Consider the following 17,123-nt stretch of genomic DNA (forward strand, 5'->3'; position numbering starts at 1 on the left):
GCCCCAAATATGAAGTTACAACCCAATTTTATGTTACGCTATGGAAATCCTAAAAGATATTTCTAGGAAAACCTGAAGTCTAGCATGAGAAAGATAGAAAATTTAAAGAGCCAAGTGATTGGAAACTTACTTATGAAACCTATAACTTAAAAATCTCATAATTAAATGAGCCAATATGGTTCTGGATGTCTCTGCTCATATCTTAGTCTCAGACCACCCATCTTCAACAGGAAAATGGTATCTGCCTGATATATTTTGTAAAATACCAACATTATCTATGAGGAGGGAAGCTGTCACAGGTTACAAAAACAGACCATGGCTGGAGGTGTTGCAAGACAAAGAATCACACACTCCTTTTACACTTTTGGTGTGACCCTAAAATCAAAAACCTAGAGTCACTTCATCAGAAATTCCCCGTCACTGAACACAGTGCTCATTTCTGCACAGACTGCCTGTGGAGCACGTTCAACGGCATTTGTATAGAGAACACCAGCAAGCACTTATCTGAAGCACTGGGGGTGCAAAAATGAACAGAATGCATCCCTGCTCTCGAATGCTGGTGGGACACGGTATGCATGCTCTGTCAGAATTTATCATCTTCTCTCCCAACTCTGATTTCTCCACTGTGTTCCCATTTCTGTTTCTACACCATTACTCTACACCAATCACTCAGGCCAGCAGAGCAGGGAGGTGATTTTCGATTCCTCCCATTCCTTTCCTGATTTCTTATAGATGCCAAGTTCTACCATTCTCCTTCCACAGTATCTCTAGTATCTTTCTCTCCCTGCCATGTGAGAATGTAGTAAGAAGACAGCCTCTGCAAGATGGAAAGAGGGCCTTCACTAGACACAGAGTTTGTTGGTACCTTGATCTTAGACTTCCCAGCCTCCGGAACTGTGAGAAATCAATGTCAATGTTTAAGCCACAGAATCTATGGTATTTTGTGATAGCAGCCCGAGCTGACCAAGACAGTGATAGACGCAGGCATACAGTACAGCCTCTCAGGACAGAGGAGGGTGGAGAAGGGCCAAGGCATGAATCTGGAGGGGCAAACTGAAACAACCCAGTGCAGACAGCTCTTAAGAGAGAAGCAGAATTTGCAGTACGGCAGCAATCTGTGTTTCACAGACTGCCACAGTAAATAATCTATCCTGTGTTATTGTTTTGTGTGGAATTCTCAAGCAGCAAGAGAGAGTATTACCATGTAATCATTTCCCTTTATTTCAGTAATTTAAAGAGTGAAAACCTTGGAGCTTTTTCTCCTAGAGAGATCAGAGCATATTTGTGGGTCCAATAACACTTTTGCAAACTAGAGGAAACATTAACTGTATCTTTATATTATCCAGGCAGAAGAATGCATTCTAATAAGCAACGAAGTGAAAAACCCTACTGTGACTGGATTTATTTTTCCACAGAAATGCAGGAAATAGTCATGAATGTTTTACTAAAATGCTTCCTAATCGTAAATGTATATGCGTCTCTTCACAAGTCATGATTTTGAGCACTGCAACTCTCCAAGCCAGCAAAGAACTCTGTAAAATTGTCTTTAATCCCTCACAAATGACTCAGGAGTCCCACTGAGGCTTTATCACATATTATTTAATAAATTCATGAATCTACAAACCAGGGGATGTGGAAAAACCATAGCAACCAGGGGCAAGATTGGAGAAGTTGGCCAGGGTTGAAGGACACTAGGAGGCACATACAGCCTTCCTGAGCTCTGAAGCCCTTCCCTCCCAGCCCACCCCACTTCACTTGACCTTGCCTCAGCCACACCTCTGCCTTCCGCAAACTTAGTATGGGAACTTGCAGCAGAATGGGCTTCAAGAGTTTAACTGCTCTAGTCCCCTGCTTTCAGATAAATTATTAACATTTTATACACGAGGAAAATAAGACCCTAAGACTTTTTAAGTGACTTGTCCAGAGTCACAGATTAATACATAGAAGAAGAATATGTAGGATGAACAAACCTAGACTCTCATGTATGACATGAGGACTATAGTTAAGAAAATTATATTGTATTTTTGTTAATAAGTAAATTTTAGCTTTTCTTGTTACAAAAAAAGTAATTATGTGAGATGATAGACATGTTAATTTGCTTTACAATAGTGACTATTTTACTATCTATATGTATCCCATAACATTGTGTTGTAAACCTCAAATATATACAATACAATTTATTAAAAACAAAAAAGAGAGAGTGAAAACTAAAGTCCTGATCTTCCTAGCACAATACTTTTACCAACTCCAATTTTTGCATGGTCTGGTTCTACAAATGAGATGAGGGAAAAGAGAACACAAATTCCCTATACATTTCTGATAGCAGTAAACATAGCAATTGAAAATAGCATGCTGGAACTGAAATTCATGTGTAAAATTACACTCACTGGTAAAAAAATTTTTCACATTATAGTAAATTTGCCCTTGAGAAAACATGATGAAATATTTCAGGTATTATTTTCTGTCAGCCTAGCCAATAGTACCCAGGGTACTTTTATTCTTTCCAAGTCCTCATTATTGCTAGAGAATTTGTTCATTTCTTTAATGATAAATATTGTAAGAACACAAGAGCAGGTGTCCCTGAAATAACATTAATTAGGCAAACTAAAATCACATATGCATAAAGAACAGGAACAAAAGTTCTCTATTTGGAGCTAATAAAAGCATGACTGGTATAAACCTTACTGTCACGATGTCATTGTCATTGTCACCATCATCATCCTTGTTATCATCTAATCGCAAGGCAACCTCACTAACGACAGACAGAATTCTCAAATTATTTCACGGTCTCTAATGAGATTATCTTAACCCTATCCCTAGCTCTGCATGTCCTGTGATATTAAATGATGCTTGTAAAGGACCATCTCTGCTAGATAATTTTGGTATTTTCATTCTTTTCTGAAAATCAGTACAGATTACCCAGGCTTTGCACCCCCAGAGGATCTGAGTCAGTGTTTTGGGATAGAGCCCAGCCATCGGTATGTTGTAAAAGCTCCCCAGGTGATTCTGATGAATCAAAACACAGATGCCTGGGCTGGGTCCCAGAATGACTGACTCAGAATCTCTGGGGTTCGAGGCCTGGGAGACATTCACTTCAAAAAACCTCCCCTGGGTGACTCAGAGGCATATCAGAGAGTGAGAAATTCTCTCCTCAATTGACAGGCATAAATTTATCCACACCATCAGGAGGATACACTGGAGCTACAACCAGTATCAAATGAATATTTGAATACAGACTCCAGCCATGCCAATAGCTAACCTCCCATTGGCTTTCCAATTTGGATAAATGCTAAATTTGCTCATTAGGGTAGCTGTTGGCATATTTAAATATACCATGGAGACTGCAACTCTAGTGCATCGCTTGTGTTTGCATATATTCACAAATCACCTTTATGAGGACTAGCTTCACACAAAATAATTTTTAAAATGCACGTTAAACGAGAACAGAAACCAAGCAACAGCCTCAATTTGAGAAAACATTTAATTTTACCATATGAATCTTTTTGTTCCCTCTCTTCATATGTTAAAAATAAATCTGAGGCTATTTACAAAACCTTGTGCTGAATTAAGTGAAACACAAATGAAACAACCCTCATTATTAAAAGTTTATAAATTAAAATAATAACAAAGGCTGACCCCAAACTCCACCTAAGATGAGAGCAACCTGACATTTCAAGAAGAAACACTTTCCCAGAGAACAAGTCACGAAGCATGACACCTCAAAACTCCAGAGTACGAAATGTCAACACCAAAAGGACTGAGTTGGTAAAAATTGAGAAAGAGTGGGTACTGAGAAGTAAAATCTGTTTCAAACAAAACAAACTAACTACTGCAAGATTTTGCACTTCACTGAATAACTACAGCGCATCGGTGTGTTCATTTTTTTCTTTTTTCTCTACAGATTCATTCCTTCTACTTTGTACAAGCCCTAACAGTAAGCTACAAAAATGTCATAAATTATAGAGTGCAAATAATGTAAAATCTTATGCTCACAAGGAGGTCCAAAGTGGTAATCATGCATTCCTCAGTTTTAAATATAAAGAAAAACATGCTTTTTGCATACAAAGTAAAATGATGACAATTGCAAAACATCTCAGTAGAACTGGTACCTAATTTCCATTGCCAATGAAGTGAGGTGAGATATTAGGACAGGTGTTAGAAAGGACAATGGTATAACTAAACCATCATTCAATTAATGGAAAGTCCCAGTATGATGAAAGAACAATGTTATTTTTAGATCAAATCCTTCCTGTCCAGCATGTCAGTATAAAAATTGCCTCTCAGAGAACCAAAATAGGCGGGGCACAGTGGCTCATGCCTGTAATCATAACACTTTAGGAGGCTGAGGCAGGCGAATCACCTGAGGTCAGGAGTTCGAGACCAGCATGGCCAGCATGGCGAAACCCCATCTCTACTAAAACTACAAAAGTTAGCTGGGTGTGGTGGTGCACGCCTTGAATCTCGCTACTCAGGAGGCTGAGGCAGGAGAATTGCTTGAACCCAGAAGGCAGAGATTGCAGTAGGCCAAGATCATATCACTGCACTCCAGCCTGAGTAACAGAGGGAGACTCTGTCTCAAAAACAAAACAAAACAAAACAAACAGAACCAAATTAGAATGGTTGAAGTGTTAACAGACCAATACAGAAGTTGCTGTTTGCCACAGAAACTTGAAAATAGAACCAGTGTTATTCACTGTGCCCATGGGACAACCTGTGCTTGAAGAAAAGGGCCCCTCCCATCTCCTTCAGATCCTGTAATCATATTGTTCCTCCTCGCTAGACACCAACTCATTTAGAAGGACACAAAGTCCAAGTGGGTCCTATAGTGTGTCTCCAATGAGTCCTTGCAGTTCACAAGCTGTGGTGAAGCCACGTTAATACAGCTACTTCTCAACAATTGGAAGTCAGAAAAAATAATGGATGGGAAATTGAGAAGTCAGTCATAATGGAAAAATTTGCATAAATCAACAGTTTCTAACTCTCCTACCCCCAAGATTTTCTCAACACTCCTAAAAAGCAATAAATGACTGATCTGCTTTTCACACCCTCTCCCTTCTTTTGCTCTTTCTCATTGTCAGCAGAACAATACTCTAAATATGACTGACAAGAAAAACAGGAGCAAAAGGTCTCTATAACATTTCTGTCATGTAATTATCTACTGAAGACTCAAGAGTTGGCTGGAGAGGAATGACCCCTGCCCAGTTTCTGCTGCTTGTATTAATTTGGAGTCCTGGAGGACAGGCTAAACTCAACATGCCTAAAACCGGATTTAGCACTGATCACCCAAGACCACCTGTCTCCCTCCAGCCTCGCCCATCTGTCAAAGTTGCCATCATTCCACCACTAAAACCTAAGTGTTACCCTTGGCTCCTTCTTATTCTGGCATCAAGCCATGTCTAGTCTCCAAATGATTTCAGCTCTTTCAGAGTTCTCAGAATGTTCCTTTCTTTTCGTTTCCATTGTTTGGGCTGAGGGTTAAAGAATGCAGGAATTTTCTAAACAACACGTTTGGGAAACATTCCAAGAAACAGAACAGTCTGCATCAAGATGCAGGTTGTGAGAGGATGGCACGCGAGGAACTGCCGGTGACCTGGTATTATTGCGGTCCAAAGTGGCAAGCAAGGAGGTGAGAAAGGCCTGTAGCAGGAAGGACCTTTGATTTCTCAATGAGAAGTTTGAATGTTTTCCAGCAGCCAGTGTTTTGCAGACTTCAGTAGTTTGACAATGACTTATCACATACCACCCATATTATTCTTATTTACTTAATAGCTTTTCTGTGAACTCACTTATTGTTCCATATCAATTTATTTAACATTGAAATTTTATTTTTTATTTTATTTATTTATTTATTTGAGAGGGAGTCTCACTCTGCCACCAGGCTGGAGTCCAGTGGTGCAATCTTGGCTCACTGCAACCTCCGACTACCTGGTTCAAGTGATTCTCCTGCCTCAGCCTCCCGAGTAGCTGGGACTACAGGCAAGTGACACCACACCCAGCTAATTTTTGTATTTTTAGTAGAGACGGGGTTTCACCATGTTGACCAGGAGGGTCTCGATCTCCTCACCTCATGATCTGCCTGCCTCGACCTCCCAAAGTGCTGGGATTACAGGTGTGAGCCACTGCGCCGGCCTGAAATTTTATTTTAACTAAAACATTTCCTTATGAAAACTTTCAAATATATACAATAGAGAAAATAGTTTAATTAATCTACATGTACTCAGCACAGCAAACATCAGCCCATGACCAATCTTGTTTCCTTTGTACTCCCCTAAGCACCACCGCTACCTCCACCTCCATCAGCACACACACAAGCACATCCTTCCTAAATTACTTTAAGCAGATCACAGACACTGTATCTTTCCATCTATATATAATTTGTATCTCTAAAGGATAATGACTGTAATGCCATCATCACACCTAAAAAAATTAATAACAATTCCTAAATATCATCTAACTTCCAGGACTTTAAAATTTTACATCACTGTCATATATATATAACTGAAATAATTTGCCCTAAATTTTTAAAAGAAAATGTTATTAACATTATGGCATGATATGCTTGTAATTGGAACACTTAGCTTGAAGGCTGTTCTCCTTATTAAAAATTGAGATTAGAAAATGTTACACTGGTCTTCCACTTATACATCCTCATTGTCAAAAGGAGAAGGATTGAAAGGGAACTTAAAATGAAATAAATTTCTCACTGTGTAATTTAAAATTATTGAACACCATGTCTGAGTACCACCTAAATCTTCTTGCATTTAACCAGGAATATCTGTTTCAAGGGACACTATTACAGGGAATCATCTAAGAATTCTGGGCTTGATCGAATTCCTAATTGCGAAGAATTGTTCTAGCAGCAGAAAGAACAGAAGGGAGCTCTGATGGAGGAACAGACAGCCTCTTACTACGTCCCACAGCTTACTGAGTCACTTTCGAATTTCTTGAAAGTTTGTTTGACTCAAATACGGTAGTTCTCCTAGTGCTCCAAAAGGGAAGCATACAGACTTGCATGCCTTTGACCAAGGATAGACCTCCTCCAATTGGAAAGACCACTTGCTTTGACCAATCTCACAGCTTCTGGGATAGGGACCACACATGCATGTAGGAGAGGAAGGGGACTTAACCTAGCCAACCCAGCTGAATAGAACCTTGCTATCAATGAGGTGATTGATGTCACATCCTGATGACCTTCATATATCATACCATCATTTTTTTAACCATCCCTGTCACCAAGACACCCCCCAACTTCTCCAAAGCCAATCTTCCCAAGAAAGGGGCTTTTGTGCCAGGTTCCAGAGCCTCCTTCCTCGTAAGCACTCTTTTTTGTGAATAAATTGCCACATCTTCAAGAAATGCCAAAATAAGACTTTTTTCAGAATATTGCTCACCTCCCCTTCCCCAGTACATATACATTCGAATATCTTCTATGGCTTTCCTTTCATATAGAGAAAACACCACATATTTGACATGCTTTTCTGTTTTATGGTTACCATCTTTTTGCCATATCTTGTATCTACGACTTGAATATGAGTCCCTGTGTTTTTACACTGATTCAGTGGTTAATCAGTTCTTCCTATAGGTAAAGTACTATGCCTAATGCCAGTGACAATAACATGATGAAGACAAAATTGATGTCCTTAGCAACACAGAGGCCAGTGGAGAAATAAATGAATAAAGAGAAACAAAGCAATATTTCATAATAAAGGTTCTATGAGCTCAGGTGGAAAAAGAACCCACTCTTCCTGGGCAGGTTCTGGAAAAGTGAAAACAGAGGTGAGGCTTCAAGAGCAAATGGGAGATCCCCAAGAAGGCAAACAGGAAAGAAGGAGAATATATCCTACTTCTCAAAACCTAAAAATTCCCAAATCATAGCTTGTTCCCTAAACAAGCTATGTGCTCAAACTATCTTCTAGTCAGGGGCCAGCAATACATATGTCTGAGTTTCAACAAAAACTTTGTGATCAAAAACCCATGAGGGAGAAAGAAGGAGTCAAAAAAATATATAGAGTCAAATCATTTTTTCCCAAATCAACGCATCTTTACTGAACTTTGCTATGTGAAATATAATTTAGTACTGTCTCTGCCTTTGAGGTCCAATGTTTGTTTAAATACAGTCTAGCTGAGGAACTATATATATAAAAGCAAGGAAAGCTCAACAACAATAAAAGGCATGACAGTTCAGTCTCAAAATAGGAAAAAAGACACAAGTAGCACATGATTAAGTGCCAAATAGCCCATGATCAAGTACCAACATAAATGCAACCATGAGAATTTTTTTTACAGAATGATCACTTTACATTGTGGGCCAGGGAGATTATAGGTGTATATAGAGAGGTAAAGAATATTTGTAAAGCAAAAGGCAGGAAAACACAGAATTATTTCAAAGATTAGTAAATCAGTCCATATGGCTGGAATAGAGAATTCATATGAGAATGGCATGAATAAAAAATAGGTAGGGATCATATTTGAGGATGTCCTATGTACTCACACAAAAAAAGCAATAACCACTTGTTGAGCTCACATTGCCATACCAGTACCCATATGTCACCTGAATTCTCAGATAAGGACACAGGGGGCTTAAGGAGGTTAAGTCATTTAATGTCAGTCTAGGGATATCTAGATGCAAAAGACAGATGTGGCCGCTGACCTCTGGGGCTTAAAATCTAGTATCCACAGAGTTAGAAAGTGAATTAGCTGAATTCAAACTCTGGATTCCAAAGCCGGTTCATTATTCACCAATATTTCTCTGTTCCTGTTCAGCACCAAGATAGGTCAAATGTTAGAAAACTCCACTCCCTCTTCACTTCATATCCTTCAGTTGCTCTTTATGTAACATTAATGGCAGTGATTCTTGACCCAGTCTGCATCAGAGTCACCTGTGGAGCTTTTTAAAAATGTACACACACATATTCACTGTGGAATACTATGCAGCTGTAAAAAGGAATGAGTTCATGACCTTTGCAGAGACATAGATGGAGCTGGAAGCTGTTATCCTCAGCAAACTCACACAGGAACAGAAAACCAAACACTGAATATTCTCGCTTATAAGTAGGAGTTGAATGATGAGAACATAAGGACACATGAGGGGTAGGAGTGATGGGGGAACAACATACACTGGGGCCTTTTCAGGGAGGCGGGGAGAGAGGGAGAGCATCAGAAAGAATAGCTAAGGGAGGCTGGGCTTAATACATAGGTGAAGGACTGATCTGCGCAGCAAACCACCATGGCACATGTTTACCTATGTAACAAACCTGCACATCCTACACATGCAACCTGAACTTAAAAAAAGTTGCAGAAAAAAATGTACATGCTCAGGACACAGCTCCAGGGACCTGAATTGGAGCCCAGGCATCTGTATTTTTTAAATATTCCACAGGAGATCCTGATGCACAGCCAGAGTTAAGAACTTGATCAACACACTACAGCATGTCCAAAACATGCCCCAGACTTCTTACCTAAGACCTAAACAAAACATGCACACTTCATTCTAGTCTTCTACAAGCAATCCAGATGAGTGATATAATAATGACACTAATAATAATAACATTCATACTTTTTATTGAGTGCCTACTCTGTCCCCAGGCACTGTGCTTACTGTTTTTTACACATATTTTCTGTTTTAATTCTCGCAAAATCCAAAGAGGAGAGAACTTTTAATATTCATATTTTGAAAGTCATAAAGCTAGATAGAAGAGCTGGAATTCAAACTCAAGAGTACATTGATTCAAATTAAATGCTTTTCACAGCCACTCCACTACACTGCCTCCCAAAACAAAGGATAACCATCAATCCTCTGAATATTTGATTGAGTGCCACCTAATGCCAGGCATTGTGCCCTCAGTCATATATAGCATAAACTAATACTCACAGACTTTAAAGTAATGGCATATTTACTTGAGTTCCAATAGATTAAATTTGTCATAGAGACTATATCAAGTAGCTGAAAATAGAGTGAACAACAAGCTTTGTTACCCAGCAACTTAATAAGATAAAGATTTCACTATCAGAAAATTGGGTTTTCTGGAGAAGGAAAAAAGTACAAGCTATACTTGTGGAAACACTCAAATGAGACTTCTAGGAAACGGGCTTTGACATTGATTCCCATGGGTCTAGGCTCTCAAAATGTTAGTACCTCTCATCCTCATTCATTTTAAAGAGCTAAAGGCTAACCATCAGACCATCTCATTATTAATTTCAAAACTGAAACCTTACAACTCATGATTGAAGACCACCTAATTAATTTTTGGTATCAATATTTCTCAATACACGGCTATATAACACCCAAATATCCCCCCCCCCAAATAATGAATGTTTTTAAAAGAGCAAATCACATGTTCCTTTCTTACCTATACATTTTAAGCCATGGTTATTAATGTTTTGAGGTCCATGAGTACCACTGAAAATCTAAAGAACCTTATGAAGCATCTCAGAAAAGTGCACATCAATTTATGCACACATTCTTAGATTAAGAATGTCTCATCTGATGCACTATTTTATTTATTCCTTTTTCATTTAATTTTTTAAAATGAGGGCTGACTCTTTCAGACACTGACAGTAGCAAGCCCCTTATCCCCATGGAGCTCATCTACAGTCTAGCAATCTTGTTTATGACTAGATTTTGCAATGGAGAATATGTAGAAAGCTGTATTATCAATTATCAGCAACATGTACACAATGAATGCCTAGCTGTACAGGGCATGGCTAATACCTGTTGGAACACCAATTGGACACCAATTGGAATATAGTGCTAAGCAGGAGATCAAGGGACCTTTGAGCCCCAGGTGATGGGGGATGAGCCCAGAGGGTGAGAAGGTTGTGATCTAGAAAATCTCATAGTAGGTAGTAGAGACTGGGCAAAAGGGGTTTGGATTCATCGGCAGGTCTCTAGTCCCTAAGAAGACCTAGGTTGGACATTAAGACAAAGCACCAGTCCCAGGGGTATGAACCAGAAAACTAAAACAGGGATTGTGGCAGTGGGTTAAGTGGAAATCCAACTTTTTCTGAGAAAGCCCAAACTACTCACTGACAGTAGAGTACAGAAAGAACTTGGTTAAATGGAAACAAGGACGACTCTGTACTTGGAATGGGCACACGATTAGAACCAGACCTTTGACGGGCTAGCAGGGTACTGAATCTGGGATCCACTGGCCTACTGCTCCTCAGTTTCACCCAATTCCAGTGCCCTAAAGGTAGGGAACTGGTGCCAGGGACTGTGGTGAAGTGCAGATCTACAGGTGAAGGTCAAATGCTTAAATTCGGCAGTGGAGATTATAAATCTACAGAAACTACAAGCCAAGTAGATCATTACAAGGAGTAAACACATCGCACAAGATATCGCCCATGATCCTAAAAACTTGGTATACGACTCTACCTGCTCCCCCCCCCCAAAAAAAGGAAAGCTAGAATAAAAAATTAGCTAAATACTTAAAATTTTATATCTGCTGAATGTCAGACATTGTGGTATTTGGAAATTAAACAATAGAAATTGTTGGAACATGAAGTTATCACTGTGTCACATCAGATATTTGCAGCATAATGATCCCTTTTCTGATTAAAGCAAATTCTTCACAATAGGTAATTCTATATACTGAATTGTTTTCTCATCCTTCTCTCTGTAACAGAAATGCCGGGCTGTATTCAGTTGATGCGGAGAGTGTGGGAAAGGATAGAAAAATAACGAAGTTTTTAAAAAGTAATAAATAGTAAACAAACAACATGGCTGATGGTTCCTCTAGGCTACTAGAAAAAACTCACAAAATATTTTTTCCTTCACATTTTCAGTTCCCATCATATATCAGTTCATAGCAGTTAAGTGAGTTACATGAGGAAATTAGTTATTTCTCCCATGGAAGGGCACTCTGAAATGGGGCAGAGGGTCAAGCCAGCTAAACTTAAAGAGATACCCTCTTGCTGGAGTGCTGGAGATATTCTGTTTGCCTCTCCAGATCCACACCCCAACCTTCTCCATCCTACTCTGTGCCCTAGAAGATAAGCTATGGGGTCTTCAATTATGGGACACCTTGCTCTTTAAAGGATTTCCATGATGTTTGGCCACCCACCAGACATGGGAGGGAGAGAGGAGAATGTTGTGGTGATATCTACACCCCTGAAAGATTATAGCAAACTGCAGACATCCACTGCTTAACACAGATGCTGTCAGGCTGCCCTCACTACACAGCCACCTCTCTCTCCATGTTTTGGGAATCCTCCCTTCCCTTGCACCCTTATAGCCTGCTACTACCAGCTCAAAGGATTGGAATTCTTTGGACTTCCCTATACCCTGCCCTCCTGTGATGGTTAATATTGAGTGTCAATTTAAATGGATTGAAGGATGCAAAGTATTGTTCCTGGGTGTATCTGTGAGGGTGATGCCAAAAGTGATTAACATTTGAGTCAGTGAGCTGGGAGAGGCAGACCCACCCTCAATCTGGTGGGCACCATCTAATCAGCTGCCAGCATGGTTAGAATAAAGCAGGCAGAAGAAGGTAGAAAGAGCAGACTTGCTGAGTCTTCCAGTTTTCATCTTCCTCCCATGCTGGATGCTTCCTGCCCTTGAACATCAGACTCCAAGTTCTTCAGCTTTTGGACTCTTGGACTTACACCAGTGATTTGCCAGGGGTTATTCAACCTTTGGCCACAGACTGAAAGCACTGTCTGCTTCCCTACTTTTAGGTTTTGGGACTCAGTCTGGCTTCCTTGCTCCTCAGCTTGCAGATGGCCTATTGTGGAACTTCACCTTGTGATTATGTGAGTCAATACTCCTTAATAAACTCCCTTTCATATATACACCTATCCTGTTAGTCCTGTCCCTCTAGAGAACCCTGACTAATACACCATCCTTCCTGTAATTGCCCTGTTTGAGTTTGTATCTGTTTCCTGCCAGGATCCTGACTGAATATTGTCATTCCAGAGCCACCCCTCCATGGGCAGGCTATGGGGGTGATGAGGAATGAGGTGACCTTGATGGCAATTCTGTTTGGGCTGGTGGAGGAAAGCTTTAGTCCTAAGAGTGCTGAGAAGGAAGTCTTTCATTTCTACTTGGCGAAGTACCCAAGGGACAGGGCCAGAGCTCCTCTCTCCTAAATCATCTTGACAAGTTGGGAGTGTCTGGGTATTGTGAGGAACAAAAAGATAATCTCACCTAAACTACCATCAACTTTCCAAAACAGGCCAACCAAGAGAAAGTTCTAAAAGGCTGGAGAAGGGTTTTGAAGCATGGCTTATCCCCATTTGGACTTCTTCTTAATGTTTTCAAAACATTTATCTTAACTTTATAATAAAATAATTTAAACTAAAACTGTACTTCTATTCATCAGATGTTCAAAGTAATATAACGTTCTTGTAGCATACTCAAGATCCCCAAACAATTTTACTATCTCTGCAGGACATTATAACCCCCTGGTATCTTCTCTTCAATTCAGTTTTGTTTTTAATTTCCATCAAGTAGCCAGAGTCAAAAGTATATATAGAGAGAGTCATCTTTGGGGCTTTTTAATAGCTCTTTACTGAGCGTTGTACATGAATATGTACTCAGCACAGCAAATATCAGCCTGTGACCAATCTTGTTTCCCTTGTACTCCCCCAAGCAATTTATGTTCAATTTTTATTGAAGATAGGAATCGTAGGAAAAATTTATTTTGAAAGGTAAATGGTTACCTGCCCAGTAAGCATAAATACAAGAGATTTAACATTTTTAAAAACCTACTGGTCTTATTAATGCCATGTCTGAGGAATTTGGAAAGGCCCAGCTAATGTCAGAAATATCCAGAAATGTCAGGAACAAGCATGGGGGTAAAACCGAGGATGCTCAAACCCCATCTGGAATGAAGCATCACTGCAGTCACACTTGCATTGCCATATGATAGAGGTCTTAATCAAGGCTTGTAGTGGTGTGAATAACATGGGGCAAGACTGTAAGACCAATGGGGTCAATGTTAAAGCAATGCTGGACTTCTGCTTTTGAAGAGAACATCAGCAACACCAGGGTCAGCATTCCAATGATTTAAATCACAGCAAGAGAAATTTCCTTAAATATTAAAAGAAGCACTGGCAGTAACACTGATGTATGATTATAATTCCACAAATATTTTTCTTCTATACTGTGTCAGGCAAAATAACTCAAAATTACAGGCATCTCTACTTGGCCACAGGAGTAGATAACTTCCTCTCTTTCTGTCCCCACATAAGCTTATTTCTTCTTAACTTCCAGATGTAGGAAATAGAGAATTCATCTCAACAGGAAAAGCTGCCTTTTATCAGCAAGATTTCCTCTGTCTGATCAGAAGAATAGTGGCTGAAGATACCCAGGTACCTTGAAGGAGTCAAGTTGGGATCAGGAGCGGGCATCCCCTTGTCCTGGCTCTTCACTGCCCTCTACCCTCTGTCCTTAGAAAACTGTAAGATTCCAGACACCAACTGGACCTTGGTTACTAGTAGAGGGGTCTCTCTATCTCTCTCCTCCCTCTATCTCTCTCTGGTCTCTCTCCCTTCCCCCACCCACCATGCATGTACAAAATCTTAAGGCCATCTTGTTCAATCTCTCTTCTTTCTAAAAAGAGCCTTCAGATACAGCATCTGGTTGAAGTAAATTTCAGTCTTGCAGGGAGAAGCAAGTAAGCTCTTTATCAGATCTGCACATTGCAAGTTAAGGGCACCCTGCTGAAAACAAAGTGAAAGTTTATCATCGTCCTCCAGAACTTCAGGAGGAGGAAAAACAACTGAGCTATGGGAGGATCTGAAATGTTATAATTTTGACTGCTTGTTACTCTCTCTAGTGGAATATGGATTTGGGCAGTAGACAGTTCTGGGGTCAGATCCTTGCCCTGACACCTGGGAGCTATGCCCTTGGGCAAGGTAACCTCTCTGAGTCTCAATTTTTTCATCTGTAGCATGGTGATAACACCCACTACACAGAGTGGCTGTGAGTTATAATGGAATCATATATGCTATTGCTTCATCAAGTCTAAAATGCATACCACTGTCAGAGAGAGGTTGTAGCATTCTTCAGAATTTATATCCCGAATCCTTTGTGTGCGATGGCTTATTAGTCAAGCCCCAAACATTACTCTGCAAACAATTCAGGCTCACATCGGTTACAATCCCACTATGACTGTACACAGTGTCTATTTGGGTATAATTTTCTATTGAAAGCCACAGGAAAGTGAATTCTGTTAAGTTTTAGCATAAGCTGAGATTCTCATTCCTGATTTTCTTCCCTAATAAGCTTGTATATGTCAGAAGTTGTGTGTGCTGGGGTTTTACATGCATGATCTTTATATCAAGTGTAAATAGTTTTTTAAAAGACAGAACTCTGAACTCCAAGTATGTTATATGCTTTGCCACCATTTTCCATCCTTTATCAAGCAATCAAACTGGGTTGAGAGACGTACCTAAATCCAAAGTCAAAGGGCATATCCCCTGCTCTTCTCACTTCTTTCCTGGGAGACAGCCCTAAGTCACACTAGGAGAGCCACCATGAAATTCTACACTCCCAGCAAATACAATCAGAATGTGACAGACGTCAAGATGAGTAATAAGGCCATTGAAGACAGCTTTATTAAATACTGCACAAGGCACTGAGAGAGAATTAACATCTGGAATGGCCTTTTATTCTCTAATAAGCATAAGTATGTCATCTCCTCTGAAACAGGTAAGAAAGGAAGGGGGAAAAAACACAAAGAGGTGACTTAGACCAAGGTAATCAGAGAATCTGCTTCAACTAAAATTCTACTGCATCATCATCAAAATAAGGCCCCCAAAAATAAGAGTAACATAATCAAATCAGAACACTCATTCAAACCATTCAGAATTTCTCCCTAGGATGAAGATCCCGCCAATTCTAAACCTCTTTTTCCGTTCCATGAGTCATAAACCCGGTGAGATTCCTTCCACAAGGATAAATTTCCACGTGGCCTGACTGTTGGGCCAAGTGTGTTTCGTTAGCAGATCATTCAGTCCTGAAACAAACAAACAAACCAGGCGGCCTCCATAGGCCCCTGAATGAAATAACAGTTGTTTTTCCGAGATTCTAGCCCAAGTCACAGGACCATTTTCATTGCATTTTAGCATATAGGGCAAAATCATTGAAAACAAAATCAATTTTTGTTCCTGAGAGTCTTTAGTGAATTTTTCCCTGAAATTCACTCATATATACAATTTAAAGTTCATATCCACTACTAAGATACATGAGATCACATGCCAAGACTTTAGTAGCCAAGAATTTTTCTTGAATTAATATGGCTGATGGGAAACAAAACTTGGAAAATGTAAAATAAACTCATGAGTTATTAACAATGATGTTATCCCATGCTTTGAGAGCTCAGAAATGCATCAGAGTGAGATTAAATGTGTTAGGGGGTTTCAGAGAGTCAGGAAAGTACATACCATAGGCCCCAGCCTATACCCTCCTCAATCTCCAAACAGACTCTTGCAACAGAGAAGGGAGTATATGGATACCCAGCTTGTTCTAGGAAAGGGACAGATTATCCACAGTCAGTGCTACTAAAAGTGCACTCTCCAGTTAGTCCTGGCCATGAACTGTTACCAGTCCATGACAAATGTAGAAATTGAGAGTAATCACTGAGAAATGTTTATAGTAAGTTGACACTACTATAATATTTCAGTGCATAATTATGTTTTCTACTATTTCATTTTTGTTAATTTTGCCAGAGTTTTGGAAATGTAAAAACATAAACTGGCTAGGTAAAGAACCAGAGAGTTTGAGACATGCTGCCCTAGATCCCTCTTCATAGTTTTGGCTGCTCTTTGGGATCTTCTGGGAGCTTTAAAAAGTACTGATGCCTGGGTTTCAATCCCAGCGAGTCTGTTTTAACTGGTATGGAATGCAAGCTGTGCCTTGGGATTTTTTTCACTCCCAGATGTTTCTAATAAGCAGCAACTTGAGAACCACTTTTCTTATATTGGTAAGGGATAGCAGAAGGCATTTAGGGGCTAGTAAACTGGAAACACACACAAAAGTAATGCTTTATCTTCTGTTACTTTGAAAATTCTTTATCTTCTGTTACTTTGAAAATTTGAAAAATATTTTCTTACTTCAAATTAAGTTATAATTCAGTGTTTCATTATAAACAAAGGTAAAATGGGCCAGGATACCATGGTAT

At 39.7% G+C, this 17,123-nt stretch overlaps 1 protein-coding gene across 4 annotated transcripts in view; it reads right to left on the reverse strand.

The window, feature by feature from the left end:
- Positions 1 to 17,123, reverse strand: part of SLC35F4 (solute carrier family 35 member F4) — a 294,422-nt gene that overhangs the window by 259,690 nt on the left and 17,609 nt on the right. The gene's annotated exons all lie outside the window — the stretch shown is intronic.

The sequence above is a fragment of the Macaca fascicularis genome, chromosome 7 (assembly GCF_037993035.2).
Source record: "Macaca fascicularis isolate 582-1 chromosome 7, T2T-MFA8v1.1".
NCBI lineage: Eukaryota > Metazoa > Chordata > Mammalia > Primates > Cercopithecidae > Macaca > Macaca fascicularis.